The 21841-nt window shown below is 47.2% G+C and overlaps 1 pseudogene; it reads right to left on the minus strand.

Moving 5' to 3' along the window:
- The window catches only part of LOC149344687 (neprilysin-21-like), a 66220-nt pseudogene that overhangs the window by 25335 nt on the left and 19044 nt on the right, over positions 1 to 21841 (minus strand).

Here is a 21841-nt window from a genome sequence, read left to right on the forward strand (position 1 = left end):
GCTCAAATCTAGAAGTTATCGGACAAAAAATAATGAATTTAGGACTTAAAGGTAATCGGATAACTAGATTGCGGTTTCACAAAATTCTTAGGTAATTGCAATTCAGCTTGGATATCATCTAAGCTCGAATTCAGTGAGCTCGCGGTACGTTAATGACACACTTCAGGCCGCGACCACTAGGCCTCGTCACATCTCGCCTAAAACCAACTTGCTTCTGTTGGCATACACAAAGAATAGAAGGGTTCAATGAAAGATCCAGTGCCAGACATGCCTATGTGGTCACGTCCACTGAAGGCCTGCTGGAAACATCGCTGCATAAGGTGTAGGTAGCGCTTGTGTGATACGCCCAGCCCTTCATGCTCGTAGTCAAAGTCTGTCAGCAGCAGCTTCTTGAAGAAGGACAGGTATACGCTGATCATCAGCTGGAGGAAGCCACTTTTGGGTGAAAGCGTCTGTGAAAGGATGGGAGGAGTCAGAAATGGCCACCCATGCAGGGAAGCCACCTTAATTCGAGATTGCCTCGACTACACAACACTAGGACAATAGTGGAGCTAAATGTAGATGCTCACTGTGAGCAATGTTAATCAACCCTGACGGGAAGCTGTTATATTTTACCTTCTGTTATGAGGTATAGGCGCCAGAGATCTTGAAAATTCCAGACTGCGGTCTGGGATTCTGTCCTGTAGCCCTTGGACCAGCAATATTTTTTGTTCTGTGTGTGCCAGTGCGCGGGTGCTAGAGTGAGTTTGTCTTATGCCGATAGCATATTGTATATGCTACATAATACAAACACCTTTACTGAGGCAGTTATGCGGTAGCAAAGCAATCTTCCAGTGCCCTACTCTCTGAAACAAGTTTTACACTAAACAAGCCCGCAGTATTCGAGTGCTTTATTCGGACGTGCGCCGAAATTAGCGCCGTAGGAATACCGATGTAAGCGTGCAAAACAACATCCTTACAATCCCTTTGGATTCAGCGATGTCGCGCACCATGCTCCAATCTTGTGGGACCGCCCTATGTAACGATCTCTCTACCACTGACTCAGTGTTCATAAAAAACATTATTTTCCTGATATCTTTGTCTATTGCACCGAAACCCACCTTTATTCACACACTACTATACCTGAAGACGCAAAATTATCTACCTTTAAATTTTTTTTAACGTTTTCAAAACAGTCACAGATACGTGGATGCGTATGCATGTGCTTTGTGCTACAGTTGAACGAAATGACGATCAAATAACTAAAATACGTAATCACCTTTTTGTTGTTGCTTTTAAGGGGCGCGATAATACTGAAAGCCACCAGCATCGAACGCGAGCCCTGTTATTTAATATACAGGATAGCCGCTTTGATTAGTAATCTCAAGCGTCAAAAATACTCTTTTTAAAGCATCTTGAGTGGCTTTGCCGTGTTGCGCACCTATAAAAACGCGTCGCTGCCCATAGTTCATCGCCGAAATCTATCTTCTTTTCATAATACCAAACAGAAATTGCTTTTAAGCATTAAAAATGTGAGGGGCGCCATTTTTACAATGTGCAACAGCGGAACGGCCAACTTTACGAGGTTTCAAAGCGGAATTTTCAGTTTCGCGATTTCGAACCACAACGCGATTCTGAACAATTAGGAACAGGGCTTGCCTTCAGTGCTGGGGGCCTCTGATTTCGTAATATAATCTGTGCCCAAAACAAAAAAGAAATTAAAATTTCATTAAAGAATTGATGTCAAATATGCCACCTTTAATTGCTCTCCATCACGTTGATGACTGCTTTGCTCTACGAAGTACCTACAAAGGCCCCCATCTACGTACTTCTGTTTACAAAGTAAATCTCTGCAAATGATAATGAAGTCACCTGGTACAATATATCTTCACTACTATACTAGGAAATATGTTTCAAATGCAGCGGCATGTCTTCGGCTGAATCTCGCCAGACGGAGAATACACCGAATCATTGCCATGGTTAGCGTTGCCGGCATGTGGTAACAGGAGGCTATTTCAGTTCATATCAGAAGTCAGTATTATTCTGCAGTGCCTTGTTTACAATCGGTAACTTCGCAGGGAGCATGTGGGTTCACTCAAGAATTCAATAGGTACCCTTTATCAATGGGCACATTTGTCGGCAGCATTTTTCAAGCAAAATGACTGACACTGGGCTGAGCTTGGATCGCAGTATTTTATACTTTGTCATGTAGGAGAACACCATGTACTCCTGACATAGTGCGCCGATATATGCAGCAGAGAGCTTTGTATTGTTCAAAAGCTAATTTTTTTGAGGTTACAGGTTTTAACATATAGGTGTCGAGTTTTATGTCAAAAACGACAGAGATCGCAATAGCTTCTTGGAAGAAACAGCGCTAAGACGAAGGACAAAGAAAAGACAACAGGACCGGCGTTGACTATCAACTGAAAGCTTTATTAGAAACAACACGCAATATATACTCCATCGACAACTAAGAGCGCATGGCAACACCAAAAGCTACGATGATACATCAATCACCTGGATCAAGATACTTTAGTTCACAGTCATGAACTGTTACAGAAGGGATGCTCACGCACGAGTCACTGTTTTTTTTTTGGATATGAAAGGCTTCACTGATTTCTCGTGTTAGTTTATCTTTGTGCTTGTACAGTATCTTAGTTTGATTAAAAATGGGGGTACATGATATTTCAGAAGAATCAAGTTGGTTATTCTGGGAACAGTTCCTGTAATGCAAGGCCAAGTTTGACGACCGAGCCTCTTTTAAAGAAGTGTTGTGGTCTCTTAAGCGGGTGTTCAAGCACCTTCCTGTTTGACATATATGTGGGTCTTCCCGCACGTGAACGGCACTTGATACACAACCCCTTCAGCACAAGCGACAAACCTCAGGTCATGCTTAATCTGGCAAACTTTTTTTTTGTTTTTCTTCGTTTCTTTTCCTCTTCCCTGGCCCCTCTATCTACAATGGCGCACAATACGCCGAGCTTGTTTGGTGCAGAGAAAAGAACATCAATACCATATCTGCTGCCTGACTGCTTCAATGGCAATGGCAGATATGGCGTTGATGTTCTTTTCTCTGCACCAAACAAGCTCGGCAAATTGTGCGCCATTGTAGATAGAAGGACCAGAGAAGAGGAAAAAAACGAACAAAAAAAGTTTCCAGATTAAGCATCACCTGAGGTTTGTCCCTTGTGCTGAAGGGGTTGTGTATCAAGTGCCGTTCACGTGCGGGAAGACCTATATATGTCAAACAGGAAGGTGTTTGAACACCCGCTTAAGAGACCACAACACTTCTTTAAAAGGGGCTCCGTCGTCAAACTTGGCTTTGCGTTACAGGAACTGTTCCCAGAATAACCAACCTGATTCTTCTGAAAAATCATGTACCCCCCTTTTTAATGAAACTAGGATGCTGTACAAGCACAAAGATAAACACGGGAAATCAGTGAAGCCTTTCATATCCAAAAAAGTAGTGACTCGTGTGTGAGCGTCCCCTCTGTAACAGTTCATGACTGTGAACTAAAGTATCTTGATACAGGTGATTGATGTATCATTGTAGCTTTTGGTGTTGCCATGCGCTCTTGGTTGTCGATGGAGTATATATTGCGTGTTGTTTCTAATAAAGCTTTCAGTTGATAGTCAGCGCCGGTCCTGTTGTCCTCTTTTCTTTGTCCTTCGTCTTAGCGCTGTTTTTTCTAAGAAACATGTACCAACTAGCTCAACTCTCCGTTTTATCGCAATAGCTATCGGTTTTATGAAGTGTCAGCTTTACGTAAGCAACACACACGTACCGCGTCAAAGAAGCAGGGTTTTTCCTTCAAAGAAATTGTTCACGAACCGGGAGTTCTATTTTCTCCTTCATTCATTAGATGCACACTCCGCACGTACATGGCAGTTTTCATTTCTCGCAAAATGTAGTTAACATTTTTTTGTCGCTCAAGAGAGTGGCGTCTACTGCAGGCTACATTATCTGTTTTGTTAGGAGATGTTCCACAACGAAGTGTTTAGCACAGAGAGTGAGTACGACTATCAACAGTTTGAAGTTGCGGAATAAACTGCAATATGTTGCAAAAAGTTGTTGCACTGTAACGCAAGAAGATGATTGCCTTCAGTGTGCTTCGATTACATGCAAACAGCTTTCAATTATATTATTAAGCACACGGCGGGTAACCCATGCCGCCAAATATAAAGCAGATGCCAGGAATGCGTTTCACTCCAACAACCATCTGCTTTTCATATGCTGGCAGAATACACGGCCACTAACTCCGACCATTGGATTTTTTTTTGGAACTTGGACTGGTTACACGAACCAAATGTCTTAATCTCTCGTCTTGCTTGTCCTTGCAAGAAAAGTGTACAAACCCGTCGCGTTTCACTGTGGCGCAGTCTACCGATCTTGGCCGCGAAGTCTAATACCACAGCGACCACTATATCTGCTTTCAAGCGCAGCTATTTTCACAAACTCACGGGCCAGCTCTTGTCCTTGCCGCAGACAAACATGTAGAAGTCGTCGCAGGGCTGCCTTTTCAGGTCTAGAGAGCTGCTGATGTCGGCTACCCAGTCGATGCAGTGGGGCTGCCAGCAACCAATTAAGGCCCTGCAGCACCGGAAAGTCCGAGCAAAATGAACCTTCAGAAGGAACATCTTGTGCCCGCAACTGGCGCTTGATTGCATATCTGCACATCGGAAATTACATTTTATTTCCGAACTTCTGCAGCAAGTTACATCGACTGGAGCAGTAGCAGTATTTGTGAGAACAGAACAACACATGAAATCCTGCTGCGGTATAGCCGTTAGGTGTTAGTCCTACAAAAACCACTGAAAAAGAAAAAAATCGAAGGAAAAGAATGAGAGTACCAAGATAAAAGTTCACGAGGTTTCGGGCTCTCCCGCAGAAACAATGAGCCGTGCATAGTGACAGTTTACGTCTACCTGCGACTTGCTACTTTACTAGCCAGCGTACTTCGCTGATTTTCAACATCGCCTTGGAAGTCTGGCTCATAAACCTGCGGCGGAATATAAAATAGCTGGTTTACTTCAACAAAATAAGCTTTTTTTAGTACAGTCGGCCATATCCTCAACTATCGTTAGTTCAACCAAAGCTTATTAGTGACATTTAATAATAAGTTGTGCCCCATCTCTGTATGCTCACGTCTACACGTACAGCATGCATGTAGAAGTACAGAACGGAGGTGCAGTGGTATATATTTTGAGAAAACTGCTTGCGAGCAATTCAGTCTAGTCGCTGTTCTTATTGTCATTGTAAGCACAGTGCACGACCTTCGTCTTCACCTGTACATATTCATAACCAACGAGCGCCCGTCGTTGTCATCTGTACATACATGTACTCATCATCATCGCTCCTCTTCGTCTTGGGCGAGTGGCCGCAGTTCTTGCGAGTGTGAATAAAGCTCACTGCGTCATGTCTCACAAGTGGTGGAAGATGCTCTGGAACACTGCGTCCTTTCTTCCGCCACACTGCAGCTATACGTTCCGGTTGCTACCTGCTCGGACCATCCCCCACAATGGCAACCGTCAACCGACATCCCACTGGCGCTGCCGCTGGGTCTTCTCCTGTCTCCGCAGGTGTGCTTCCTCCCGATTCTAATCACTCGGCCGGCAGCAATGACACCATCACACCCGCTGCTAGGCAATCCCCTGGACACCCCACGTTGACTATCACCACTCTTCAGTGCGAGCCTCCGACCTTTGCGGCTGTTCGTGGCGACGACATGGAAAACTGGCTCGACCAGTACAACCAAGTGAGTGCCTATAATCGATAGGACTTACCTATAAAGCTTCTCAACACCTCCTTCCATCTGGCTGCCGTGGCCGAGGTTTGATTAGTGAACCAAAAACATGCCATGCCAGACTGGATGCAATTTGTCTCACAGATTTGACAAGCTTCTGGAACCACTTCAGCAAAATTCCGACATTTACAAAAAAAGTTAGATACACGTGTTCAGCTGCCGGACGAACCCTAGACGTCCTATATTTTAAATGCACTTGCCATGTGTCGCCGTGTCAGCAACACTATGTTCGAGCACGATCGAGTTCGCCATGTTCTTAAAGGACACGGATCATTTGCTTTCAATACGCTAGCTGCTCACAACTATAACACAGTCCAACACATCCGCACCACCTGTCGCCGTCTAGACGACCTTCAGTCGCTTCGCTTGAAAGAAACCTGGGGCCCCCTTACCCCCCCCCCCCCCCATCCAGCCGAAGTGGTCTTACGCTTCCTCGTTCCTTCCATTACCCGACAGGAACTGCTCGCCTCCCATTTACCACCAGTGGTGTCCCATCCCCACCCACTTTCGTCCCCACCTTTGCGCGATCTCAAGGACGAGTTCGCTTCCGTCACTTACCTCACTGCTCCGGACACATCTGTATCCCGTTGCGTGGCTGACATATGCATGCCCAGGTTGCTGCGAGTCTGCTGTTGCTATCTACCCTCCCCACCCGCTGCCTGTCGAGTCGACTCTCGCCTCCTCATACCCGAGGTCCGCTATGTGTCCTGTTTTACGTCCACCTCCTCCTCCTGCGGTGTGTTACTGCTCTGGGATTTGCTGCCACCTTGCCCGCGTCTGCTTCAGGCCCGACGTTTGCCACCAATGACACGCGTAGCTCCTGGTATGGTGACTTCCGCCACGACGACACGTACGCTTCGTATGTTTATCGTCTGCTTTTCGCCGCCAAGGCACCTCCTCGCTCCTCCTCTCCGTCGACCTCCCGTGACCGCTAGTCCAACGTTCGGTCGACGCGTTGCCTCTCCCTGTCACCCTACCGCCGCTCCTTATCGCCTCTTCGTCCACGCTCTCAGACCACTGACCACATGGAATACTAAATTGTGCTGGTTAAGGAGGTAAAACTGCACCGCCGCCGGCCTCTCAGTTCCTACTCTGCCGGCTTCAAACATGTTACCTGTTGATATTGAAGGAACTATTGTAGAAACTTTGATTGATACAGGCATTGCTATTTCCTCATTTGTTCTGTTCGGTGTTCTCATCTTCGAAAGGGGCTCACTCTCTATTGCGGTCCTTCTCTCCGTGCTTCTAATCAAGAATCGATGCATCCTTAAGGACGGTGTACAGTACGCGTCACTATCGACGGCATCGTGCATCACATCGAGTACGCTGTGCTTCCGTCCCTGCTTGTCCCCTTACCCTCGGCTGGTATTTCCTCCACTCTGCGCATGCTGTAGTGACATATTTTCCTCCTGCTGCACAAGTTACTAAATCCACCCTTCCTGCTGCTCCTGTCCTACCTTGTCATCGCTTTGTCACCACCACAGACCATGTAGTTTATCCCGGCTGCGAAGATGTCCTCTCAGTTGCTTCTGTCCACGTCAACGCGGTGAAGTTTTCTTCACACCAAGCCCTCGTTTTGTCTCAAGGGGTAATTTTCTCGCCGCGCCCATGCTTAGCTTCACCAATAGGCCTTCACTTCTCGCTGGCTTCAACACAACATCATAGCCCATGCTGGTGTGCAAAGGCACTGCAATCGCCTCTGTGGCTACAGCTCAGCCTGTCATAGTTCTTTCCTCTTCCCCATAAAGTTTCGATGTTTCCACCTATGCTTCTCCTCCTGCACGCATTTCAGCTACAATCAGCACCGATTTCATGCCGGCTTAAAGAGAATTGCTTGCCGTCTTGAACAAGCATGCCGCGTCCTTCGATACCCAGTTTCGGCCAAACCTCCGAAGCTACGCACCCCATCCACACCGACGGTTCGAGCATGGTTCGCCGTTGCCCTTACCGTCTGTCTACTAGTGAGCACAAAGTTATTTAATAAAATGTCACCGACATGCTCAAACGCCACATCATAGGCAATTCCTTCAGTTCCTGGCCTTCAGCTGTTGTGTTGGTGCAAAAGAAGGATGGATCAGTACGCTTTTGTGTAGACTATCATGCCGTGAATAAGATCACACGAGAGGAGGTTTATCCACCTACTCAGATTAATGACAGCCTGCGCTGTCTGCAAGGTAATTAATTTTTTCCTAGACTCTACCTAAGATCAGGATACTGCAAATACACATGCATGAGGGCGATAAACAAAAGACAGCTTTCGCCACACCCGATGGCTTACCCGACTTCAACGTTATGCGATTCTGCCTGTGCAATGCTTCAGCTACGTTCAAACGCATGATTCACAGCATTCTCCACACCTTGAAATAGAAAACTTGTCTGACTATTGGGACGACATAGTCATTTTCCAGGACTTTTTCTGAGCACCTTGCTAGCTTGGATGAAGCTTTAAGACCACTTTCCGACGCCGGCCTTCAGTTAATCACGAAGAAGTGTTGCTTTGCCTCCACTTCTATCGAAGTCCTAGGCGACATCGTCAGTAAGAAGGGTGTGCAGCCTGACCCTGGCAAATGTGCTGCCATTCTACAGTTTCCCCGCCCGACTGGCGTTAAAGACCTGGGCATTTTTCTACGCTTAGCTTCATAGTTCGATCGCTTCTTCCGCAGTTTCACCTCGATTGCGGCCCCTTTCCATCAACTACTTGGCGTCAGCACGCCTTTTCTCTGGTTTGAAGCATACGAGGCCGCCTTAACGATCCTAAAACAGGCTCCCATATCTGAAACGATACTGGCCCATTTTGATGACAACACGCCAACAATTTTACAGTCGGATGCCAGTGCACACGGCATTCGTGCTGTTCTTTTGCATCACCAGCACTGGTCTAGAAAGCGATTGCCTACGCAAGTCACTGAACAGAACTACGCGATGACAGAACAAGAGCGCCTCGCTGTTGTCTTAGCTGTTCAGAAATTTGGCCCCTATTTATACGGCTGCCAATTCACTGTCGTCACTGACCATCATGGCCTATGCTGGTTGTCGTCACAGAAGACCTTGTCCGGGCGCCTAGGACGGTGGATTCTATGCGTGCAGTTATTTGACTTTAGCTTCACCTGCAAATCGGGGGGGGGGGGACACAATGACGCCGATGCGCTCTGGCACTGCCCCTCGCTTCACCTTCACATACCTGCGTGATTGCCGCATTTCCATCCCTCCAATCTGCTCATTCAACTGCTATCTCGACCTTGACAGTCGAGAGCAATTATTTCATGCCAGGTCCCATGCTCGGTGATCTCGCCTCAACATAGCGCGCTGACCCTTGCTGTCGGACTCTCACGGATCGTCTGAATGGCGCTACGCGGCCTTCCTATGCTAGTCTACGTCACTCACCCAGCAGTTGCAAGCTGGTCGAAGACATTTGTCTTTGGCGCAATTATAGCGCCCTCGGTCACTCCTGGGTACCTCTCATACCCCGTTCTCTTCGCGATTTTGAAGGCATTTCACAACGACCCATTGACCGGCCCCTTAGGCTTCCAGAAAACGTTTCAATGCATGATGTGTTGCTTCTTTTGGCCTGGGCTCATAACCTCTGTTGAAAATAAATTGCCGCTTGCATCTCTTGCCAACGCCACAAACGGGTCATGTCTCCTACTGCGAGCCTTCTACAACCTCTACCCTATCCTCTCCTCCCCTTCGAAGTCGTTGGAATTGTCCTTTACGGTCCGTTAGCGCTAACTGCATCAGGCAACCGTTGGATTGTCACAGCCATCGACCACTTAACCAGATACACTGAAACGGCACCGGTTTCTTCCGGCTCTGCTTCTGAGATTGTCAGTTTCTTCCTGAATTCCAGACTTCTGCGCCATGAAGACCCTCGTGTCCTTATCAGTGCGGCAAGCCATTATTCTCCAACGTCCTTGCCTAAGCGCTTCATGCTCCTAGAAATGTCCACAAAACGGCTTTCGCCTATCACTCCGAGGCCAATGGGCTCACAGAAAGCTTACATTGCACGCTCTCAGATATACTGTCCACGTATATCCAGTCCGACCACACCTACTGGGACATCATGCTCCCTTTAGTTAGCCTTGCTTAAACACTGCACTGCAAGGAACAACCGCTTTTTCCCCGTTTTTGCTTGCGTATGGCTGTGCACCGAACTTCACTCCGTAAACATCTTTCATCTGTGCCCCCCCCCCCCCCCCTCCCTATGTTGTCGTCGGCCTTCGTGATATCTGTTGCTAGGACTGTGCGAACAAGACGGCTGTGAGGTGAGCGACGTATCACTTCGTTTGCAAAGCGGTCAAGACCATCCTCAGCTCCGTATCCTGGGCGGAAACCAATTTGAGCAGGCGAATATTTCTGATGATGGTCGAGCCACCAGGAGATTCGAGTGGCAAGCACTTTTTCATGCAGTTTACAAATGGTTGGGGTAAGAGAAATCGGTCGTAAGGCTCCAAGAGTTGTGGTTGATTTTAATCTCTTTCCCCTCAGCCGCCTCACAAGAAGAATTTATTTAACGTCTTGCCTCCTGAAGGACCATTGCCCGCCTGAATACTGGCGCCTGCCAAGACTCTCGGAAAAGCACCTGTGACTTAACCGACCATGCTAAGTCCCTTTTTCCTGGCGATGAAGCGTTGCTGTGGACTCCAGTGCGTACCACCGGCTTGTGCGAAACATTCCTCAGCCGCTATATTGGTCCGTATACCCTTCTCGAATAAACCTCTCCTATGAGCAATCCCGTAGCACCTGTCAGTCTTGTAATGACCGTCGTTGCCGAGGTGCAGAGGTCGTCCATGTTTCGCACTTGAAACCCTTCGCCCGTCGCCCTACTTTGCTATAGCCTGCACCAGGCCAGTCGCTTTCCTTCGTGAGGGAAGGAAGTGTAAGCACAGTGCGAGACCTTCGTATTCACAGGTACAGTCTTTGTCAAAAGTAACCAGGCTCCATGGTTTGCTTCTCGTTCGTATAACAGAGCCCCCACGGCTTCCCTACAGATGAAAAAGATCTTTGAAGGTGAGAACAAGGATTCTTCTTACCATACAGAGATTTAGAGCTTGAGGGCTTGCATTATAGCTTTAATATACGACTGAGAAGAAAAACGTGCAGCCTGGTTACTTTTGACGAAGTCTGTACATATTTGTATTCATCATCATCGCTCATCTCCTTTTTTTTTTGGGGGGGGGGGGCTGCCGCCATTCATGTTAGTGTGAATTACGCTCGCTCTGTCCTGTCTCACAGCATACCAAAAATGGGTATTCCACTCCCCAAACAAATACACCTATAGTTACAGACGCTAAGTCTTATAGACTCTGACTTTAGCAGCGTGCGAAAATGAATAATGACGACACAAGCCCGAATCAACAAGATGACGCCGTTCTCACGCAGTGTTCGGCGTAGTTACTGTTATTATCAGCATACCACGAATAGGCATTGCACTGTCTAAACTCACGCAACTATATTTATAGACACTGAAGTCCTTAATGTGGACATTTCATCACGGTAGCATAAAAAATATCGATGCTACAATACAATTGTAAAACCTAGATTAACAATATGAGAACTATTATTGCGCAGTTTATGCACGTTATTCTTTTTTCAAGCGAAAGCCTCATTGCATAGGACAAATTTAACTTAATGTTTTGGAAGTACATGTGTGCCTCTCACAAGACATACGCTTTTACTAACACCAGGAACGAGACGTTCAACACTCTTTCGCATATCTAATCCAAAATATTGGAGCCCAAATAAATTAGCCGGCGTACCTAATCGTAGTGGGAACGGCCCAGCAGCAGGCGAGCGTGCACGCGGTGGCGAGGGACACCATGCGCGCGTATTTGTTCCACGCAGGCTGGCGCCAATAGGGCACGGGGTACCGCTGCGTATGTCTCGCCTTGCGTCGCCTTCTCGGAGAGCCTGTGGCCATCGGTTGTGCTGGTGACTGGGAAGAGGCCGCCGCTGAGACCTCGTTGGCAGCAACTGAACCGGGCGACTGGGGTGCCTCGGAGGCGTCAACCAATGGAGCGGCCTCCTCTTCTAGACCACTGTTGAGCATGACGTACTCTGCGGTGGTCATGCCAACCACTGAGACGGCACCTGGGAGCAACTAACTTCGCCTAATACTTGCTTCCTGACTAGTCGGTGCATTTGTAGAAGTTAGGCAAACACAGAACAGGCAAGCTAGCGAACACGACCGCCTCAGTGCCGTGTTTATTTTCTTTACTCGTTAAACAGACAGATGTATTTCTGACCTGGAATTCTTGAGGAATTCAGGTAGCATTGACGCGTAACATCAAAGCGAAACCAAAATAACCCAGAGAGCTCGTCACTGTGTAGGGCGACCCTAATTCGCATTCCAGCCAGACGCTGTAAAGATGTCACAATATTCGAATGCACGCGTGAAAGAAAAATCATCTTGTTTTGCTGATGATGCTTGCTGATGATCAAAGAAAGGCTTGACTGCAGCATCTGTTAGGATCTGTTCCGGGTCATGTCCCGCCGGGATACGCGGCGGAGGAACCGTGCGCAATACGCATGCCTGCGAAATGAGACTTGGAGGGCTTCCTGAGGGTGCGCGAGTTCCTCACCTGGGCAGGAATGAGTAGCAACCAAAGCCTTCACGCAGTAAATCAAATCACTGAGAGGTTGACTGGCAGGCGATCGATGGATCCAAGCGTAGCACAGGACGGTCGATTCTTCTTCTCTCTCGATGCAGCGGCGACTATCCTCGTGACTGTGCTGCACGAGGAAGCTTTTTTCATGGGCCGATATGGTCACGAGTACTACTGCATGATTATGATTTCAGTGTTTCATTAATTGCATCTATGCACGTATACATCACCTGATTCTTTTTTTTACTTTAAATCTCGCACAAAATACCTGTCCACTGGCGCAACAGCAACAGTGCGAACGTTGTAAGGCAATCCTGTGACGGATAGCGGAAACGAGACAAAGAGAAGAAAAACGAGCCTGCGATATCTGAAGCAGTAATTAAACAGTAACGCAGTAACGGCAAAGCAGTAACGGCAAAGTTCTGGCCAAGAAATCAGAAGAAGTCAAGACTGTTATCCGCATTGAGAAGATGTCTGACCTGGATAAGATCTGCTGAGCATGGGTGATCTCGAATTCCTTGCATGTACAACATTTTCCGAAGTAACAAAATTTTTCACAAGTGACGCACAACCTGCTTTTTGCGCGACGCACGTTAATATCCGCAGTATCCGAAAGCACTGGGATGAATTCATGGCACTAACTTCACCTTCTCGTTCTACATTTGACGTATTTGTACTGACGGAAATCAATATTTCAGCCGATATTTTCAATCAGTATGCAATACCAGGTTACCAAGCAATTTCCTGTACCCGACCTGCTAGAAAAGGGGGTGGCGTCGCAGTTTTTGTGAGAGACAGTTGGACTGTCACAGAGCTAAATTCTGACTTCCAGCAAGCAGAAGTAGTAGCATTGCGTTTGAGCACGCCAGCTCTCTCTCTGATACTCTTTTCAGTATACCGACCCCCCTGCTTCAATGGCAGGCTCTTTTTGGCCGAACTTGACAACGCCCTCTCAGCCCACTCGCATGAAGATTATATCTGTGTTATAGGCGATGTTAACATGATACCTTTCGCCCTTCTAGGGCTCTGGTCTCAGATTATCTTGATCTGTTATCAAAATGGGGACTGCAACCAACTATCCAGAAAGCTACGCGAGAAGAATTTCTGTCAGGGCAACTTGTCGTCTCTTGCATCGACCACATAAATATAAGAGCTCCGAATTGTGCCCTACAATCTGCTATCGTCGAAGCAAAGCTGTCAGACCACTACTTTGTCTGTTGTTCTTTAGCCCGGAAATCGAACCCTCCAAGAGCAGATAGCGGTAAAAAAGAAATTTCCATCTGCGATCCCAAAATCTTTTACCGACTGGCATCGGAATACGATTGGGAAGTGTTCTTGGAAAACGTGCCCCCGAAAGACATTTATGATAAGCTTGTTGAGCTATTACAAGAGTTTAATAAAGCGGCTACTCGCGTGGTTGAAATCAGGCAGCGCAATAAAGAAAACTCATGGATGACCTTAAATATACTATCAGCTATAAAAGAAAAAGATTTGCTCTGGGCCCAGTCGAAAAGGGCACCTGCATCTATCCTGCTACGGTCCAAGTTTAAGGTTGCAAGAAATAAAGTAAACGCAATGATTCGTCAGGCTAAAAGAGTACATTTTCGTAACAAGTTCAAGAATGCAGGCTCTGATACTAGAAAAACGTGGTCTTTGATTAACAATCTACGAGGTGTCAAAAGGCGTGGCAATGATGGCAAAGATTTTGTGTCGTATTTCGGCACTGATGAAGAAAAAATAGCTAATGAATTCAACAGGTTCTTCTCGCAAGTTTCGAGCAGTGCGCAACAGAATCCCTTATTTTGTACTCTGAAGAACAGCACAGTTGAATCTGCACACCTACCTTTGCTAAGTGAGGATGACCTCTGTTCAATTATTTTTGGTCTTAAACGCAATAGATCTGTGGGAATAGATGGCATTTCAGTTGATGATTTCCGAACCTTGTTCGACATACTTAAAGGCGTGTTGCTGTCGCTGTTCAACAGCATTATCTCAAGCGGCATGATCCCGGTGAACATGAAAGCGGCTATAGTTACCCCAATTCACAAAGGTGGTGCACGTAATAGGTATGAGAATTATCGTCCTATTTCAGTCTTGCCCTGTTTGACTCAAATATTAGAAAAACATCTGCTGTTTACAATGACAAGTTTTTTAGATAAGCACAAAATCCTGTCACCGTGTCAATATGGTTTTGTACAAGGTAAAGGGACGGAAATGCTTTTGGAGGATTTTTCTGACATGTTAAATCGATCTTTTGAACGTAACCAAGTGGTGTGTGCACTGTTTCTGGATGTCAGCAAGGCTTTTGACAGCGTGTGTCACAGTGTGCTATTGTGTAAACTGTCCAAGTTAGGCTTCCGTGGAGCGTTTCTTTTTTTTTTATTGATACTGTTGACCCTCGCTTGAGGGTCGTTACAGGGAGGGAATACAAATGCAATGTACAACAGAAAAAATTCATGTCTCATAACATCAAGTTGGGTGGCCCCGACACAAAATATCGATAGAACGTTCGAACTTGTGCACGTCCGATTGCTCAACAACTTCAACTGGCAAAGCTTTCGCCAAAAGCTTTCGCTTTTGGAAATTTTTTTACTGCAGAGAACGCAATATATCTCCATTGGCCGGGCAAAGAGCGCTTCTTTGTTAATTAAAGCTGGCGTCCCGCAAGGTTCTATAATTAGTCCCCTGTTATTTAACGTCTACGTGAATGACCTTTCAAACTTTGTTCCTGTAGGCCTGTACCAGTACGCTGACGATACTGTACTTGTAACCGAGTCTCCGAACTACTCTGACTCAATTTCTTCTCTTCAAGCTGCAGCAATAATTTCTATGGACTGGTTCTCAAACAACCTAATTAAAGTTAACAGCTCTAAGACTCAGCTTATATGCTTTCACAGCCCGATGAAGAAGGTAGATTTAAATTATCACCTTTTCTTGCACGGATCTGATTGTTCCCAATGTCAATGTATACCCTTGAGCTATACAAATACAGTGAAATACCTAGGATTATACTTTGACAGTGCTCTTTCATGGAATGATCACTTGTCCCACGTTTGTAAAAAGCTCCGAACCGTCTCCTGTGTGCTTTACAACATCAGGTACTACATGCCGCTTTCAATACGCAAAGTTATCGTAAACGCCCTTGGTTATAGCATACTGCGCTATGGCATAACGATTTATGGTCACTGCGCAGTTCGCTGGAAGTGCAGGATTAATTCTCTCCTACGATCTTTATTAAAAAATATCGGCTATGATTTAGGCCTTCCCTCCAATTCTGATCTCTTTAACGTATTTTCTGTACCTGATTTTGATCGCCTTTTGATGGAAACGATCGTCCTAAAACATTTTTGGCTTAGTGACTATAAGATTCCGTATGTTCCCACACGGTCTCTTCGACCGAAGGAACCTTTTTGTATTCCCCGACGGTCTACAAGATATGGAAGGCGTTTAAGATATTATTACGTTCCCTTTCACTTTAACAGGTTACCTCCAAGTGTTCGCCGGGCAAAAACTAAATACAAAATAAAAAAGATGCTGCGATACATTAATTAGAGGGTATACGACATCATGCATGTGCTTTACCACCTGTCAAGTAAATCTTGTGATGTCATTGGTTACTGCTGTATTTATTGCACTGATCTGAGGTATTGTTATGCCACTTTGGTTTTTCTTCCTTGCGATTTAATCTGATGAGGATTTTTTTTTCCTTCATGTAACATGAGTCTTGTGTCTATTTTGTTCTCACCGTCATACTAATTTGATGTCCGTTATTTTGAATGTGTTTTTTTTTTGCCTGTGTGTATGTCTGCGCGGTTCCGCTGCCTGTCGGGCTCTGCCGCTCAAGCCCTATGAGGCTTTGGCAGGCCGGATTTCTGTACTTTTTTTTAAATATTTGGCGCAATAAAGAATTATTAATAAAAAAAAATTACCAGTTGCCACTAAGGCGACAACAACTATTACGAATATTGGCAGCAAGGAGATAAGAGGCAGGCTTATTAAAATATTGTGAAGAAACCGATATCCAGCCTGCAGCGAAAATGAAGACATTTTATATGTAAAAACATGATGCGGCGAGTCTAGCGGAGTTGCACAAAACTGCTAAATAAAGAGTAAGAGCCATTTGATCAATCAACTACAAGATTTTGTAATTAAAAATGCAACGTATTTACTCGAATCCAGCGCCTCCTCAGTTGAAACGTGAATATGTTTTTCATGCTACGAAAAAAATACAATGCCTTCAATTGTAACGCGCACAAGATTTTCACTCTTCCGCACAAACCGCTGCGGTTTGTGCGCACTGGCGCGCAGTTACACGAACAGTAAAAACCACGCGGACTGAAACTTGAGAAGAGCGTGGAGTCCAAAACAGTCAGAGTCCGTGTCACCACTTCACGCACTTTAGCGTGCATTCCCAGACATCCTTAGAGCGTGTGGGGTAGCGGTCTCGAACACAAAAGAGATGCCCTCGACTCAGCGTGGCAAGCTCATCGAAGACCAGCTACCAAGTGACAAGAGGCTTGGTCGTTTGGTGCACAGCTTTTGCCGGTCGCAAGCCAGAGGAACGGTCGGAGCCAAAGGTTCACAAACAAAACAATGCTTACACAGCAGTGAGACGATACAGACGATTTCACAATCACTAGCCCCAGCGCATACAATGTGATTAACAAAACAATGCAACTCGTGCAAAGTTACACTCGAGAGAGATTACAATACAAAAGAATTATTGCACCTAAAGGCCACTAAAACAACAGAGAGGATAACAAAACAAAACACAATTTGTTCACCGGGCTCTGCGACAGCCCGACGACCAGAGGTTCACGACAGTGCCGTCCCGCTGACTGGCGCGCGCTACCTCTTTGGTCCATGGCTGAGGCGAGTGGTGCGGTCCCGGGAGTGAAGCGAGCGCGCCTCGATGAAGCTTAAACGGTGGGCTCGGGCTAGCTGACAGCGGTCAACGCCCTTCTTATATAGACTTGTTCCACGTCTGTCTGTTCTTCGCGCCAAGGATGGTGCACATACACACAGTATCGGCCGTGCAGTCTCCTTCTCCTTTTCGCGCCGGGCACCGCTTCCCCATTGGTCAAAAGTTCGGGGGCACTTTGGCTCATAAAAAGCTGGAAGGCGAAAGCGTTTCCTGGCGCATTGTTTATTTTTAGTTACTTTTTATTTCTATATTTTATTTTTGTTGCTCCTTTTCTCATTGTTATTGTTTTTATTTTTATTTTCTTATTTGTTTTTCTTTTTCTTGACTTTATTCGTTGTATTATATTTATGAAACCCATGCATTCACTAGATGCGCCTTTATTCATGGTTCAACCTTGATCCTTCGTGGCGGAGTGGTAGCGTCGTCGCTTCGAATGCAAAAGGTCCCGGTTCGATTCCCACCCTCGGCGCAGTTTCTTTTTAAAGAGTGACCCCGAAAGGCGGACAAATCTGCCGACGCGTCTGTCGACACGGCTGCCAACGCGTTTGCTAACGACAGTGTGAGGCATTAAAGGCTTTCGCCTTAAAACGCCGATACTGGCTTCGAGGAGCACCGAGAACTTTCTGTTCTGGCGCCGCCGCTGCCGCGGCAGTGAAGTGGGTGAGAGCCTCTCTTTGCACACGCAAGAGTGCACCCTCTCCGTTGATTTCGAATAGAAACGTCTCCGACATTCCAGAGCAATCGACATCATGGCTGATGCAATCCCTCGGTGCGTTGCGTTGGCAAGTGGTGGTGCAGGGGGCAGTCACACACACAAAGATACTCGCTCTCCGGGGTTTCTTTCTCCCATGTTTTACGACGCGCGCTGGCGAGAGGCGTCCGTGCGTCGCGGTTCTTGTTTGTTTTGTTTAAAAATGAGCTGTATTTTGTGACAGCCCGAAACAGCGCGCAGCTATGTTAGCTTGCCTGAATTATGAGCCGCCGGTAGCACCGAGGCTTTCGTGCCTGCCTCAAGATTCAATAAAAATTTATCTACACACTCGCCACGGATAGTCGCTGTTTATGCGATGGATCCTCCTTTCCAGGATTCGCCACATTTTCACAATTTTGTAATTTTTTAGAGGCCCCCCACGCTTCTAAAAAATTACAAAATTGTGAAAATGTGGGGAAGCCTGGAGAGGAGGCCATATCGCATAAACAGCGACTGTCCGTGGCGAGTGCGTAGTTTATGCGTGCTGAAAGATCATCGAGGACGTAAACGAGGAAAGCGTATTATCGGCCAGAAGAGTAAATAGACCACGCTCACGCAGCAGAAAGGGTACGGGATAGCTGGAATGGTGGAGAAGCTCAAGAGAGTAGTTTAGAAATCGGAAGAAAAATGGCAGTTAATCCGAAGATACTGTCACCTACAAACTGTTGACGTACACAGGTCAGGTTTACTTACTGAGAAAAACAACGCTTGCAGACAAAGGACCAGAACAAGAAGGACACACAAGAGCAGTTGTGTGTCCTTCTTGTTCTGGTCCTTTGTCTGCAAGCGCTGTTTTTCTCAAGATGTACCCCAACCAACTCGCCCAGCAACACACCTTGCTCAGGTTTACTTAGACGTGCTATGACGAGCAAGACAGCAGAGAGCTCGAGAGAGGAACACGACAGACCTATAGCTACAAGAATTGCCAAGGCTTGCCGAGCGCCACATAGTACAATTCGACCAGCGGTTCTCGCACAGCTTCCGCCGTCATCGCTCGAGCACGTTCCTACGGGGCACTCGCGGTAATACGGGAGGTACCACGTCCGCCGCTATCGACGAGGGTGGAGCTGGTGAACACTGTCAAGGTTCCCTATCACTACACATAAATGCACCCGAAAGTAGGAGATTTGACAGCCGTCGCCGTATCTCAGTAGTTAGAGCACCAGAGGCTAAAATCGGAGGTCTAGGGGTCAGACCCCACTGGTGGCTTGCGGTTGTTTTCTCTTTTCCTTTAATTATTCTTCCACTGCTGAAAAAATACAAATTAAAAAAAAAACGTTCGCTCTGCTGCTTGGCTTCGGTATTGTTGATTTCCGTAATGTATGTGTAGGTATACGTAAATATACCCACAAACAAACACAACTGGAAGGATGCCCACAACTCAGTGGGCAGTTTGGCTGCATGTCATAAAGCTGGCTGCAGTCAAACAAGCGAGCCAGACAGACAAACACAATGAGATGCGGTGCACTTTTCTGGGTCAGGGGTCCGCTATGGCTGTTAAGCAAACTGACATTTAGAGCTGACTTTCTCACATAAATAACGCATCAAGGATTCCTTTTTGGCAGCTCATTTTAAATGTGAAGCATATTGCTACGGGTCGTCCTCATCTTTGCCTATGCTAGGCGCCTCCTATCCCCTTCCGAGAAGCACTACTCCATTACCGAAAGAGAGTGCTTGACCCTCGTCTGGGCTGTCGGCAAATTTCGACCCTACCTATATGGCAGGCCATTCACAGTTGTTACAGATCATCACGCACTGTGCTGGCTCTCTTCTCTGAAGGATCCTATCGGTCGCCTCGGTCGTTGGGCGCTACGACTCCAAGAATATGACTACGTTGTGATCTACAAGTCCGGACGGTTGCACAAAGATGCCGACTGCCTCTCTCGTTACCCTGTTCCCCACACTAATACTGTGACGAGCGCAAGCGCTATTGACCTGTTCTCTCTATCGCCGTTTACAACTATCGGCGAAGAACAGCGTCGGGATGCGGAGCTTCTCTCCATCATCGATCGCCTAACGTCCGCCCACACCGACCCTTCACTGAACCGCTTTGCTCTCGTTGATGGTATTTTATACCGCCGGAATCTTCAACCAACTGGTCCTGACCTTCTCCTCGTCGTCCCGAAGCACTTACGAACAGTCGTTCTCCACGAACTCCATGACCTCCCGACTGCTGGCTATCTAGACGTTACTCGCACGTACGACCGCATCCGCCGTCGGTTCTTCTGGCCTGGCCTCTACCGCTCAGTGCGCCGTTACGTTGGTTCTTGCGATGAGTGTCAGCGTCGCAAGCGCCCTGCATCTGCTCCCGCTGGCTATCTTCAGCCCATTGACATCCCTCCGGAGCCGTTCTACCGTGTCGGCTTGGATCTTCTCGGCCCCTTTCCTGAGTCCACTTCTGGGAACAGATGGGTTGCAGTAGCCACATACTATGCCACCCGGTACGCGATAACACGTGCGCTCCCCACGAGTACTGCCGCTGATGTCGCCGACTTTCTTCTTCAGGATGTCATTCTTCATCATGGAGCACCCCACCAACTGCTCACCGACCGAGGCCGCACCTTCCTTTCAGCAGTGGTAAACGACATTCTTCGCGCGTGCTCAACTAAGCACAAGTTGACGACCGCTTACCACCCCCAAACTAATGGCCTCACTGAGCGACTCAATCGCACGCTTACCGACATGCTCGCCATGTACGTCTCCTCTGATCACCGAGACTGGGACGTCGCACTCCCATACGTTACATTTGCATATAATTCATCCCGCCACGACACTGCCGGCTACTCTCCGTTTTACCTCCTGTACGGCCGCGAGCCTCAACTGCCGCTTGACACATTGTATCGAACATCTCCTCCCCCACATTCTGAATACGCCCGTAAAGCCATTGCCCATGCCGACCATGCTCGCCAAGTCGCCCGTTCCCGCTTGCAAGCCTCCCAAGCTTCTCAGCAACAGCACTATAACCGCCGCCACCTGGACAGTGCCTTCTTGCCTGGGTCCCTTGCATTGCTCTGGGTGCCTTCTCGCCGTGTAGGGCTCTCGGAAAAGCTTCTTTCTCGATATGTGGGCCCGTATCGTGTGCTGCGCCAAGTCACAGCCGTCACATACGAGATTGAGCCTGCCTTCCCCGAGTGCACTTCCCGTACTCCACCCTCAGATATTGTGCACGTGTCGCGCCTCAAGCCCTACCACCTACCTTCTTCTGACACTCGCTAAGCAGCACCGCGACGGTGCTTTTGCGCCCGGGGGTCATGCTACGGGTCGACTCAGAGAAGATGAGGCCGACGAAGTGAGAGGGCGCTTGGCGCGTGCCCGGGCTCCGAATCCTGGACGGTGGCCTGTGTTTTGGCATCCGGTGCGCCCTCTGCTTGTGTTCTGTTCAGCGTGAGTGCACCAGTGTTCTTCGTGGCGTGAACGCCTCCTGCCACGTAACAATATAAATATAAAGAGCTTAATAATAATAGTACACTGCTTTCAGTGTTGGAATTTCAATATCTTTTACTATATTTAACCAGTGCAATATCTTGGCGCCGTCACGTTGATTTTGTTACTGCAAAAGCATGCCGCGTTTTCGGCTTCTTGCGACGTAGAGCAAAACTTTTCCTTTTAAAGTAAAATAACTGCTGAATAATACAAATAGTAGAAGCGTACTTGAGTATGCTTGGATAGTCTGGGACCCGTACTCCTTGCTTGACATTCAAAAGCTAGAAAGAGTTCAGAATTTGGCTGTTTGTTTTGTTTTTGATAACTATGGCCAATATTTTAGCTCAACGAGCGCGAA

Source organism: Amblyomma mixtum, chromosome 5 (assembly GCF_055824585.1).
Source record: "Amblyomma mixtum isolate Tamu chromosome 5, ASM5582458v1, whole genome shotgun sequence".
NCBI classification, from domain to species: domain Eukaryota; kingdom Metazoa; phylum Arthropoda; class Arachnida; order Ixodida; family Ixodidae; genus Amblyomma; species Amblyomma mixtum.